General features: G+C 42.0%; 1 long non-coding RNA gene across 1 annotated transcript; it reads right to left on the minus strand.

Moving 5' to 3' along the window:
- Positions 1–2686: 2686 nt before the first annotated feature.
- LOC122205162 lies at positions 2687–12772 on the minus strand. Its single transcript, XR_006195928.1, has 4 exons — positions 12579–12772; positions 5110–6100; positions 3976–4053; positions 2687–3149 (listed from the first exon to the last, which is right to left on the minus strand). It is a non-coding gene; the product is annotated as an uncharacterized LOC122205162 (long non-coding RNA).
- Positions 12773–13169: the final 397 nt, after the last annotated feature.

Below are 13169 nucleotides of genomic sequence, written 5' to 3' on the forward strand. Positions count from 1 at the left end.
CACTTTTCGATACTCCTGTGTCAGAAGAAGAAAAGCCTGAAAATCTGCTCAATGTTTATTACATTGCTAGACTTAATGACAATATTAAATGGATAAAAAGCATATTCACTTTTCCACTTAAGGATGGTTAAAGTGAGGGGCTCCTGGGTGGCTCAGATGATTAAGCATCTGACTTCGGCTCAGGTCATGATCTCACCATTTCCGAGTTTAAGCCCTGCATTGGGCTCTGTGCTGACAGCCTGTTTCAGATTCTGTGTCTCTCTCTCTGCCCCTCCCATGCTCAAACTCTGTTTCTCTCAAAAATAATAAAATAAACATTAAACATTTTTAAAAAATGGTTAAAGTTAGGGGCGCCTGGGTGGTTCAATCAGTTAAGCGTCCAAGTCTTGATTTTGGCTCACATCAGGATCTCACAGTCATGGGATTGAGCCCCATGTCAGGCTCTGCATCGAGCATGGAGTCTGTTTGACATTATCACTTTCTCCTTCTGCCTCTCCCCCACTTGTGTGTGCACACATGCATGCTCTCTCTCAAAAAAAAAGTTCAAGTTAGGGTGATGAGTGAGTTTCTTAGTTCTAAATATCCATGTACCAGTTTCATTCTTCCTTTAAAGGTTCTAAATACACAAAAATACTAAACAGTATTGCACCTTATACCATTTGCTGAACCTTAACTTAATGAGGAATCTCCACTGCTAGATGGTACTTCTGAACACCAAGATGGGTAATAGCCTCGGTCTGATACCTAATAAATGCAATCGAGGCAATGAATGGGCACACAAAATTCACAGCTAATAACTGCCCAGGCACTTCAATTAATGCGATGTTTCTGCATACGTAAGTAAAAACAAAAGAGAGGGTTTGGGGCAGATGCGACAGCAGTGATATAGTTTGTTCTTTCTTTCTTTAGTTTTCTGACGTAAAAGCAGAGTGCATAGGATAGAAAAAAATTCCATGGTCAACTTCTTCAACAAACCTACAATGGCAAGGAATGACCACAGATTGCAAAACACAAATAGAAGGGAAGCACCAGCAATGGATATAAGATAGAGTATCAGTGACAGCAAAAAGTAGCAAAGGGGAGGCTAGGAACCTCAGCAGGCCTGAGAGTCAGAGGACTGGCAAAATGCCTTCAGACTCTGCTGGGATCTCACTGGCCATTCTGAGAAAAGCTGCAGTACCTGGGAGAGGATACTGGGGCTCCAGATTGCCAAGGGGCTCGGGGAAATTCAGATGGGCAGTCTGAGTCTGGAGCTGAAAACTTCCTAAAACTAACAAGCCAACATACCAGGCCAGGATCACGTCCTTTACGCTGAAAAATGGCTAGGAACGAAAGTCAAACAAAATGCTTACCAGGCTGATAATGGCAAAAAGGGAGAATGAAATCCAAATACATGGGGCAAGATACTAAAAAACATGAAGGTTTCAGAAACTACAGGGCCATATATTTTATTACTTTGTGGTTAGAAACTCTAGAGCTGCTCTGGTGATTATGTAATTTGACATTTGGCTAGCCCAAATTGAAAAGTGCTGTATCTATAAACTAAAAACTTGTTTTGAAGACTCAGTCTGAGAAAAATATATATAAAACATTTGTGTAATAATTTCACATCGATTTACATCAAATAATTGTTATATTTTTCTTTTTTATAGTTTATTTATTTTGAGAGAGAGAGTGGGGGGGGAGCGGCAGATAGAGAGGGGAATTAACAGGACTCAAACTCACGAACCGCAACATCATGACCCGAGCCAAAATCAAAAGTTGGATGCTTAACCAACTGAGCCAGACAGGCCCCCTAAATAATTGTTAAATATATTAACCAGTTTTATATTGATGGCATATGGATTTTGATCATTTGTTATTTTGTATTACATAATTGATCCTCCCAATATTTAATTAATAATTTTACATGGTGTTTAGATGACAATATTGTGGCTGTTTGGAAGTAAATAAAATATATTATTAAAATTATTTTTTACCAATTTCTTTTTATTGTTTAATGTGGCTACTCGAAAGGTTGAAACTATGTATGGACTTCATTCTAATAGATTATAAGTGACAGGAAACAAAGAAACAAATAAGACATATGGGCTGAGAATCTCATGTAATTCAAGCAAATCGGTGACATCAATCAATCACATTACCATGTTTGGGTCATATATATTTCTAATTATCATTAGAAAGTAATGTAGGGGTGCCTAGTTGGCTCAGGTAGTTAGCATCTGACTCTTGATTTCAGCTTAGGTCATGATCTCACAGTCCTTGAGATGGAGCCCTAAGTTGTGCTTCGTGCTGACAGCATGCACTCTTCTTGGGATTCCTTCTCGCTCTCTCTCTACTGCCCCCATGCTCATGCTCTCTCTCTCTCTCTCTCTCTCTCTCAAAAATAAACTTTAAAAAAAAAGACTCTATTCAAAAAAGACTTTGTAGGGGCACCTGGGTGGCTCAGTCAGTTAAGCATCCGACTTCGGCTCAGGTCATGATCTCACAGTTCGTGGGTTCAAGCCCCACATCGGGCTCTGTGCTGACAGCTCAGAGCCTGAAGCCTGCTTCAGATTCTCTCTCTGCTCCTCCCCAACTCTGTCTGTCTCTCAAAAATAAACACTAAAAAAATTTTTTAAAAAGGAAGAAAGCAATGTGGAAATGTAAACACTGAATGAAGATTTGACTTTAATGGGGGCTAGTTACTACTGTGGTATCGATTAGGACAGAATGCTTGTCTTTTAGAGGTATGTAATGAAATATTTATAGATGAAATGACAGACTATCCAGAGAGGTTGAGAAAAGTAGGTAGGAGTCCAGAAGAAACCAGACTGGCCATGAGCTCATCATTCTCAAGTGAGTGGTGGGTACACAGAGATTTGCTATACTCTTCTAAATTGAAAGTTTAACGTTTCCAAAATAACAAAGTAAAGCACAAAGAAAAAGAAACAACTCTACTGTGGATTGAAAAACACTACAGGGAAATAAAGATGGCCCTAGAAGGTGTAAAACAAAGAAAAAATGTCAAAAGGAAGGCTTCTTTTCTGTAAAATTAGATGAGGATTGCAGGAGGCTTCTCTATAGCTGGTCAGTTTTTCCATTTATGGAATGTTCCAAATCTTTATAAACCATCTGGAGAGCAAGGAGTTGGCTAGATTTCCATCCCACTGTAATAATGAGACATTTATTGAGAAAGAATGTCAAAAAGAACAGCTTTTAAAGTGGCTGTATGCATACACCAGAAACTGAACCACTAAAGCAATCTTTATCCCAGTTTAAAAAAAAAATGAAAAACAACAAAAAAAAAAAAACACAGAAACAAAAACCAAATACATAAAAATAATGCCAACATAAATGTCCAATTATTCTAGTCATATATTACCGTGTAAAACCAAAACTATCTTTCTGGGAGCATCTTGGGTATGGTATTGCTAACTATTTACTTTTTAGTAATCAGGTAACCTAAGAAGGAATATTAGTAATGCTGATTCATTTTTAATACTCATCAATATAAGAGGAAACAGAAATAAGACAATTTGAAAACAGTATTTTGAAAATGGGGGCATTTCATGAAAGACTGTAATAAACAGAGTAGACTTCAAAGTTTTAACTTTTCTATTTTGCTCTGAATTTTCTTTTAAATCCATGTAATTTCTAATATAGATGCTCGTGGCACTGTGAATTAGGGTCAGATACCAACTTTGCTCCGGCCTCTCTTTTTCTTCCACTCCACCTCCATTTTCAAAACAGACAATGGCTACCAAAGAATCAGAAAAGGTATATTAAGAATGGAAGAGGCCATAAAAATGATATTTAGTGCCCATATGGTCAGACAATATGTCATGCTCCTCATGTAGGCTATATATATATATAAGTCTCATCCTAACAAACAGACAAGTTACATAAGTATTTATATTTTATCGGACAGGAAATTATAGAATAATGTTCTCTTGGGACTTTAATTACCTTAACAAATCTTTATCAAGTATTTACTATTTGGGGGCACTGCCGATGGTGCTGAAGATTCAAAGAACATGACATCGTACCTGCCTTGAATTCGCTGACAGTTTACTAGGGGAGGCAAGTCAAAAGAAGAACTTGTTGGAGAATATAGTATGGTGCGTCTTGGGGAAGCACAGATGATGCTTCCTAGTCCTTTCATGGACCAGGAAGACTTCTGAGGTAAGGTATCCAGCTAGGCTATAGAGAGTGGGCAAGGAGTTTCATGGTAGAGAAGAGAAAATGACTAGGTCTAAGCCTAAAGAACAGTGTGTCTTCTTTACTAAAGAAAAAATTGGAGGTGCCCCTCCATTGAGGCTGACTTGAGCATCTAACTCTTAATGTTGGCTCAGGTCATGGTCTCATGGTCATGAGATCAAGCCGTGCACCAGGCTCTGTGCCGAGCATCGGGCTTGCTTGGGATTCTCTCCCTCCCTCTCTCTCTGCCCCTCCCCTGTTTGCATTCTCCTCTCTCTCTCTCAAAATAAATAAATAAACATTAAAAAAAAAAAGAAAAAATAGATTAAAATAAACTACAACAGTCAGAGCAAGAACCCAAGGAAAAAAGTGGAAAAGAAAAAGGGATAAAGAAACACAAAAATATGGATGTGGAAATAAAGATCGAGAAAGCTCAGAAAAAGAATCCCTTATGCTCATCTCATGAGCATTTGGCATGCCCTGATTTTTAATCAAAGGGGAAAAAAAAAAAGAAAGAAAGAAGAGAGAAAGAGAAAAGAAAGAAAGAAAGAAAGAAAGAAAGAAAGAAAGAAAGAAAGAAAGAAACTCATTTACACCAATCTTGGCTTCCTTAAGTGTGCTTGATCACTAACTACTAAGCCATTTTCATAATAAGCTATATCTCTCCATCCTTCCAAACATTACAGGCATAGCTAGGGTGTTACAGAAGGAGATGAGATAGCTACTTCCTTGGTGTAATTCCCTGCCGGCGAACAATGTTCTTTTGTGGGCAGCTACGTGCATGGAAGCCAGACACCTTCCCTGTTCTCACCGCAAATGTTTCACGGCATCTATGTGCATTCCCACATGATAGGTTCCACATAAAGCAAATGAAACAGACCATGCCTCCTATCAGCTGACAGTTGTTTTTAACCAATGTATCAGACTTACGTGCACTCAAATACTATAGGAATGATGCAGTAGTGGAAAGAATGATTTTAGCATTAGAGCAAGTAGTCACTGCCAACTTGACTCCCTTAATAATAATGGAAAGAAAAGCAGTTGGCTGAGAGGCCAGGTGAGAACACTTTAGGGACGTCTGAGCCCCCTCGGAGCCTCCTTGTGATTCCAGGACAGAGAAGAGTTCTGCCAGGACCCACATGTGCTGCTCTGGCTCTCAGAAAGCCACACATGCTCTCAGTAAGAGCCAACGGAAAAAGAGCAAAGCCAGTCTGACAGCATGTGCATTCCGATTCTTCCTTAAAAACACACTGGGTTTCACAGGCTTGAGTCCATCATTTGGAGTTAGAGCCTGGGTTCTTATTTTTAAGCAAAGTCACTGAGGCATCACTGAGTGAAATGCGCCTCTGCATAATGAGATATTAATGAAGGAGATTCAGCATGTTTAATATCGCCAAGTTCTAAGGTATAATGTGGTTCCGTCAGTTTCTCTCAGTTTGGCGATTGTTTATCAACAACACTTCGGCATTATGTGAGAAGCAGTGATTCAGGGAAAATGACACCAAAGATGATCTCCCTCCTCTTCCTCTTCCACCTTCTTAGAAAAGGCAGTGGACTGACTGAAGCCCCAGGCCAGCACAGCGTCCCTGAGATCTGGTCCAGGCAACGGGGGTGGGGCTGCTGCCTGCAAGTGTCAAGGTCGTGCCAAAATGTGAGTTCCCAGACTTGCCATTCTCTCAAGGGTGTGCCGGTCAGAGTCAGAAAACGGTCTGCATTCCACTTAAGGGCGGGTGGTGGTAGCGGTTGGGGGCCATGGGGCTAACCAGCCAAACAAAACAGAAAACCAGAACAGCTAACAGAGATGAAGCTTTAAAGCGGACAGCGGTGAACAGAATCCGGAGACGGTTCTGAGATGCGAAACAAATAGCCGATTGTATGCGGTTTTGACAGTTATGACCCTGGATGCACTGAGAGCTGATGCCTACAAATAGCACAGAAAGAAAAAAAAAAATCAGCCAACCATGATTTAAACTTTAAACCAACATTCTCGCCTGACAAAAGTTCTGGAAATAGGCAGAATTCTGGCTTTGGTGGCTTCTCAGCCATGGCATAGCTCTGGGTCCATGCCTCTTATGATCCTCTGGGCATTCTTCTCATGGATGCAGATTACTGCAGCAGGGACAGCCCCATCATCGCATGGCCATGCTTAAAGCCGGACAACGAGATGAAGGGTCCATGACAGAGTGTTTGCCCTCAAAACAGGTGCTCAAAAGCTGGGAAGGAATAAAACCTCTCTCAGAAATATATAACTCGCCTATCAGATCACGGTCCGGAGTAAACCAACTAGATCTTGTTTGCCTAGGACTTTTCTCATTCTTAGTATTGAAAGTCCTGTGTGTAAGGAGCCCTCTCAGTCCTGGGCAACCGCGGATGGTCGGTCACTGTGTTAGCGTCACGTGGCCATCTTTGGTCAATTCTCCTGAGAAGAAAGGCTCTTCACCTACTGCTTGAATTGGAGTCTCTTAGCCACAAAGAGGAGGGGATGGTTTTCTGTTATGACAGGTTCCCTCAACCTTGGCTGCACTTTAGAATAATCAGGAACTTTTGTAAAAGTGCCAAAGCTTGGGCCCTACTCATCGTAATTCTAAATAAATCTGGGCTATTTCTTGAGCATTAATACCTTTAAAAACCTATCCGGGTGGTTCTAAAGTGTAGCCATAGTTGAGAAGTAAACTACTGCCTATATCAATACTGAACCTTTAGTAAGCCTTGCGACAAAGAATATAATTTAACATCACTGGCAATATAATACACTTTTTAATTTTTTTTTTTTTTGAGAGAGAGACAGAGAGACAGAGGGCGAGTGGGGGAGGGGCAGAGAGAGAGGGAGACACAGAATCCGAAGCAGGTTCCAGACTCTGAGCTGTCAGCACAGAGCCTGATGCGGGGCTCACACTCAAGAACTGTGAGATCATGACCCGAGCCGAAGTTGAATGCCCAACCAACTGAGCCACCCCACAATATAATAAATTTTTAAATCAATGTATCAAGGTTTCTAAAAATTTATATATACATATATATGTGTATATATATATATATACACACACATATATATATATATATATATACATATATATATATATATTTTTTTTTTTTACTGGCACTGAAAGGTAAGCAAGATAGATGTTATTTCCATTTACAGATTAGAAAGTTAAAACTCAAAAATGTTGTTACTCACCCTCAGGGTGCCTAGGTGGCTCAGTCAGTTGAGTGTCTAACTTCAGCTGAGGTCATGATCTTGCAGTTAGTGGGTTCGAGCCCTGAGCCGGGCTCTGTGCTGACAGTTCAAAGCCTGGAGCCTGTTTCAGATTCTGTCTCCTTCTCTCTCTGCCCCTCCCCCACTCACACACTGTGTCACTCTCTTTCCCCCTCTCTCAAATATGAATAAACAAATGTTTTTGTTCACCCTTGAGAGATCCTTCCCAATATATTATACAGTATATTTAATGTATCCTGTATTGTCAAATTTCCATTTCTCAGGGCAAAATACCAAGGTGGTACATGATTGAAAACACTCTAATGTACACAGTAGTCATTTGTAACCTGTTACTTAACTATTGTGCCTATAGCAATGGTAGAATGGATTTAACTCAGTGTGTCCTAACCAAAACTATTCTTGGCACGAGCAAATCCTAAAAATCATGTACCAAGATTTCTAGCAATGAGATAAAAGTAAGAAGGATAGAAAAATATGTGTCACACTAAAATGATATTGTTCTATGTAAGTGAGGGGGAGATGACTAGAGAGGCCATTGTTATGTGCATTGCAAGTTTGCTACTTTAATCTCCCAGATGTCAGTAACTGATAGATCAGCTGCAGTGTCCTTTTCATTTATAACAATTAGGTAACAACTAAGTAATGTATTTGCTTACTTTGTTTTTTTTTTTTTTTTATTCCTTACCTACCCCTCTCCCCACTTGCTCCCTGCATTCCTCTGTTAGCATTAATACTACTCTTGAATGGTACTGAGTGAAAGTTGCCCCTGCCCATGAGAGTAGGCGGTGTTGGAACTGATGTACTACAATTCACGATGCTAAGAATGAACTTATATATTCTGTAGTAGGCTCACGGTCTCCAAGCTCTCTAATCTCTGAGCAGGAGGAATATGTTAATCCTTGTAGATTGAGTCAAAAGGAATTATATGAGTTTGGGTTGCACACGGAGAGTTGGGCTACATGTGATAAAAGTGGGTTTGCTACAGTCTTTGAAGTATGAATGAACGCTATAGATTTATCCAGAAGTCTAGGAAGGCAACATAGCCGAAGACAGAATCCATACAGTGGTTTGGCAAAAGGCTACGGCCAGAAAAGTGTTCCAAGCATCAGATATGGGAAGTGAGACTAGACCACAAATGGAAATATAAGCTACAATTTGGGATATAAAATGTGTGATGGGTCAAAGCAAGTGGTTAATGGTAATGATACAATGAACTTTTGTCAATGACTATGATACCAGGCACTATGCTAAACCTATTAAATTACATTACTTCACTGAATTCTCCCAGTAGCCTCATGAAATTGATAGCATTAATGTCCCATACAACAGGAAAACTGAGACGCTGAGAAATAGGGCGACTTGCCCACAATCTCATGATCGATAAATGGTAGAGCTAGGATACACACCTAGGCGGTTGATTCCATAACATTACAGAGGCCCAGGGGCATTGCAGGACCTTGTTGAAGTTTCCCCATCACCACACCCTCTCCCAAAACTCAGGTCTGTTCCCTCATTGTATTGGGTGCTCAGGAAGTAATCAAGCATGGTGGTTGGCCATGCATCAGTGTGCCTGTTTGTAGTGACAAGACAGGAGAGGTAATTTCTGAAGATATTCTGCTCTACCGGATGAAAAGTAAGTTTGCCCTCCACCTTCCCCAAAGATTCTGAGTTTGTGATTTCTCTCAAGGGTTGATAACAGCTTTTATGCTGCCAGGTCACATTGTCCAATTTTATCAAGGCTTGGTTATGGGAGAGAAATTTAACTATGTTCCTCAGAGGAAAGAGAACGGGACTGGGATGAAAGAGAGGTGTTGTCCAACTATGGCAGTGGCTCCTGGGTCTGGAGGGAAGGGCTGGGTTCTATGTGGAACTTTACAAGGAGGCCATAGAACTTCTGATGTGTTTTCAGAAGGGGGGGGGGGGTACGGGGCTGCTAAACATCCAGTACCATCATCTTGGAAATTGCAGCAAAAGCTGTGGCCACACTGTTAGAGTGGCTGTGCCTTTCAATGGATCATATTGTCTTACACAGTGAGCATCTTGATGGCCACCCTGAAGGACAAAAGACCAGACGCTATTTTCTAATAATTTTTTCCTCTGAGAGTGTATATCATATGAAAAAAGAAGAGTCTCCGGCAATAAATTCTATTAAACATCTTCCCATCCTTGAAATGGGGGCTTAGAGCCAGATATAATTTCATTTGTAAAAATTAAACATCATCTTACTCGCACTTACATTTGTAGGACAAATTTATGCATTTACATTAATTATCCTATTTAATATTCATAAACATTTTAAGCATGAATGTAGTTAAGTAGTTATCCCCTTATAGAGAAAAGGAAATCAGACAGGGTGAAGTTTATATATATATATATATATATATATATATATATATATATATATATATATTTGGAGGCCTGGCATAGGGGAAAGACCCACAAACAGAGGACCCACACTTGGTAAGAAATAACAACAACGACAACAACAACAACAAAACAATTCAACTGGCTTGAGGATGCACAATGAAACGGGGTGATCGTTTTGCTGTGGACTTGGACCTTGCCACACATGGCATGGGACCCCAGGGTCTCTTGCTAGATGTCTGAGACACTGCCCAGGGCTTTGGACTCCTGGAAGGCTCTAGATTTCCCACAGCTCATGCACAGGTCACTACCCTGTTCAGGCCTTGGGCGGTCCACCGTGCGCAGACTTTGGGCCAGAGCCCCTTCCCTGTGTCTTGCCTGGTGAGATGTGGAACCAGAGTCTATACGAGACTTCCACCTGCAGGGATTCAGTGGATTCTCCTAATCGGTGGCGGGTGCCAGACTGCTTACTTATGGGTCTGGGGAGGTGCGTCTGGTAATAGGGCACCCAGGCCTTGTCATCTCAGGACTCCCCGGGCCCCGTAGATCTCAGGAGATCAGCCTTCCTCTGGCACGAGTGGTGGAGGAAGCGCTCCAGGCCTGACTCCTCCAACTGTTAAGCTGTCCCTAAGGCTCAGGCAACCCTCCAACTGGTCCCCTCTGTGCCCCGCATCCCGAACCCGCTGACTCCCCACACCTTGCACAGCCCTGATGCCCTACAGTGCACCCTGTAGACACCAACAACATACTTTCCCTTTCTAGGGTTAAAGTTAAAGAGGAAATTCCCATTTAAGCTCCCTTCTGTGAAACCTAATTTAGTTTATTCTGCAAAACAAGTGAAACTTTACTTAGACCTCCTCTGGTAAATGCGTCTGATAATCATGAAAGAAGCTTAAGTCATCTGCCTAAAAACCATGTGAGATCATCACTTTTAGCCAATCCCCTGCCATCTGGAAATCCCTGGTGTAACAACCAATTACTATGAAGTTAAACAACTTCCTCGTTTTTACTTTATAAGCCATCCTGTGACATCATACCCTTGAGCGTCGTATGGGTCTTTGACTTTAAGAGCTCTCAGTTCTACCAGTATTCTTATACACACCATAAACTCTTACTGGGGCACCTGGGTGGCTCAGTCAGTTAAGCATCTGACTCTTGATTGTGGCTCAGATCATGAGCTCGGGGTGGTGAGATGGAGCCCCATGTAGCCAGGCTCCCCATTGGGCATGGAGCCTGCTTAAGATTTTCCTTCTCCCCTTCCCCCTTCTCTGCTCTATCTCTCAAAAAAATTTTTTATTTTAATAAAAAGTAAATTCTTTTACTGGGTACTAAAAACAAACAAACAGAGATTAAACCAAAGAGGGAATTCATTGATGATATAGCTGTAAAATCTGGGAATAAAGCTAGCCTCTGGCAATGGCACTCAAATGATATCATCGGAATGGAGTTCTTTTCTATTTCTTGGTTCTCTATATGCTTTTCCAACTTTGTTCTCAGGTTTTATGGAGTGGAAGGATGACTATCACCAAGTTCAGGGCTATATTCATATGGGTTCAAGTGTGGCTAAAAACGTGGTGCCTCTCTCACAACACTTACAAAAGCCCCAGTAGCTCCTGTTGGGTGGCTGAACTAGTCACTGGAGCTAGGGTAAGGGAGTGCTCCTGTCTGCCAGACCTGAGTTACCTAGATACCCTGAGTGTGAGAATGTTTGAAGACAAAGACTGCCCCTGGACATGGGTTGAGGCTGAAGAGGAAAATAGAGCTACTATTCCAGAAGGGTGAATAAATGCTGACTGTCCAAATAAAAACACAGATGTCCACTTCTTACATTTTGGCACAAGTATGTGATTGGTCGTTGAGGCTCTAGAATTGAAATTGAAGAATGAATGTGATTATGTGCATAGGTGGCTGTGTAATGGTCCCCCCAAATATATCCAGATCCTAATCACTGAAACCTGTGGCTATTTCCTCATATGGCAAAAAAAAGCTCTTTGCTGGGGTGATTAAGGATATTGAGATGAAGAGATTGTTCTGGATTATCTTTGTGGACTCTGAACTCAACTACAAGTGTCCTTATAAAAGAGACTTGAATCCATAAATTGTTTTGGTGAGGGAGGCCTGATCCAAGCTCCTTCTGTAGTTCACCTTCCAAAGTTGAGTCTCCAAGCTCCTTGGAAGAAACCCTCAAACAGCTCAGGAAGACATAGGACCACAAAATCTTTCTTCCTGAAGAGCCCTCCATCTGCCACCTCACCGGTGGGAGGGGAAGGGCCGAGAGTCCTGATATGGCCCCTCTTTGATATTGTCTGTCAATACATGCAGCTCTCTTAGGGGAGGAGAGCAGACTTTTCATGTCCTCACACCCACCATTGCTGCCAAAACACGACACAGTGGGATATGCAAGGGGGTAACAGAGGCAGTTCAGAGCTGCCTACAAGTCAAGCAGTAGCAGGAAATGAGGCAGGGAATGAGAGTGAGTGATACCCCAGGGGACTCTGGTGATAGAATAGCAAGGTTCCCAGAGGATGAGGATATGAGAGATGAAACTAAGAATTCCTTCAAGGGTCAAAGGGTCAAGGGAGATAGTCAAGGCTGAGGAGTTCCCAGCTCTTTAATGCAATCAAGAGACACGCTGAGATCTAGTGAACCAGGAAGCTCCCAAAATCTAAATGGAAATCTGAATAGTCTAGTGAGTGGCTCAGCAGTTTAAGAATGTTCCCTTTTACCAAGAAGATCGAACAGGGCCATTTCTTACAGAACATCCTGCAGAGAAATTAAAGCTGCCATTGGAGGGACAGCTGCACAGCCACCACTGTACCTCTGAAGAGCCCCTGGCATCAGACAGCTTTGCTTCCAGTGTGTCAGAGTCCCATCCGCACTCTGTGCCTGCTGGGAGGTGGCAGTTTCCCAGATGTTGCAGGCCCACATGGGGAACCTCAGAGGCATTGATGAAGGCCAGGAACCCTGGATTCCTAAATTGCAGCCACACAGAAGGGCCAGGACAGTAACTTAGATCCAACTGAAAAAAGAGAGTATTCCTTACCCCCAAATCATGAGAGCATTAGGTCACAATGTGGGCTGACACCCTCCTCCACGCAAGTGCCACCCTGCCCGGCGCCTGAGGGAAACAGTGGCCCTTTGCACATGTTGGCCCGTCTGCCCCTGTACCTGATACAGAAGGAAAATTCCCTCCAAAAAGTAAATTCCCAAAGAGAATGAGGCATGTGCTTCGGTGACTTTGTCACAGAAAGACAATGAAAAGGCAGGAAGATCCTCTACATGAAGCAGGTCCAGTTGAAAGCAGAGCTATTTTGACGGATAGACGGGAACCGGAAGTGCGGGAGTACAGGAGAACCCAGGGGCCTATCACGGAACAGTAACTGGAATTACGTGTAGACGTTTTGAGTGG

The sequence above is a fragment of the Panthera leo genome, chromosome D4 (genome assembly GCF_018350215.1).
Source record: "Panthera leo isolate Ple1 chromosome D4, P.leo_Ple1_pat1.1, whole genome shotgun sequence".
NCBI classification, from domain to species: domain Eukaryota; kingdom Metazoa; phylum Chordata; class Mammalia; order Carnivora; family Felidae; genus Panthera; species Panthera leo.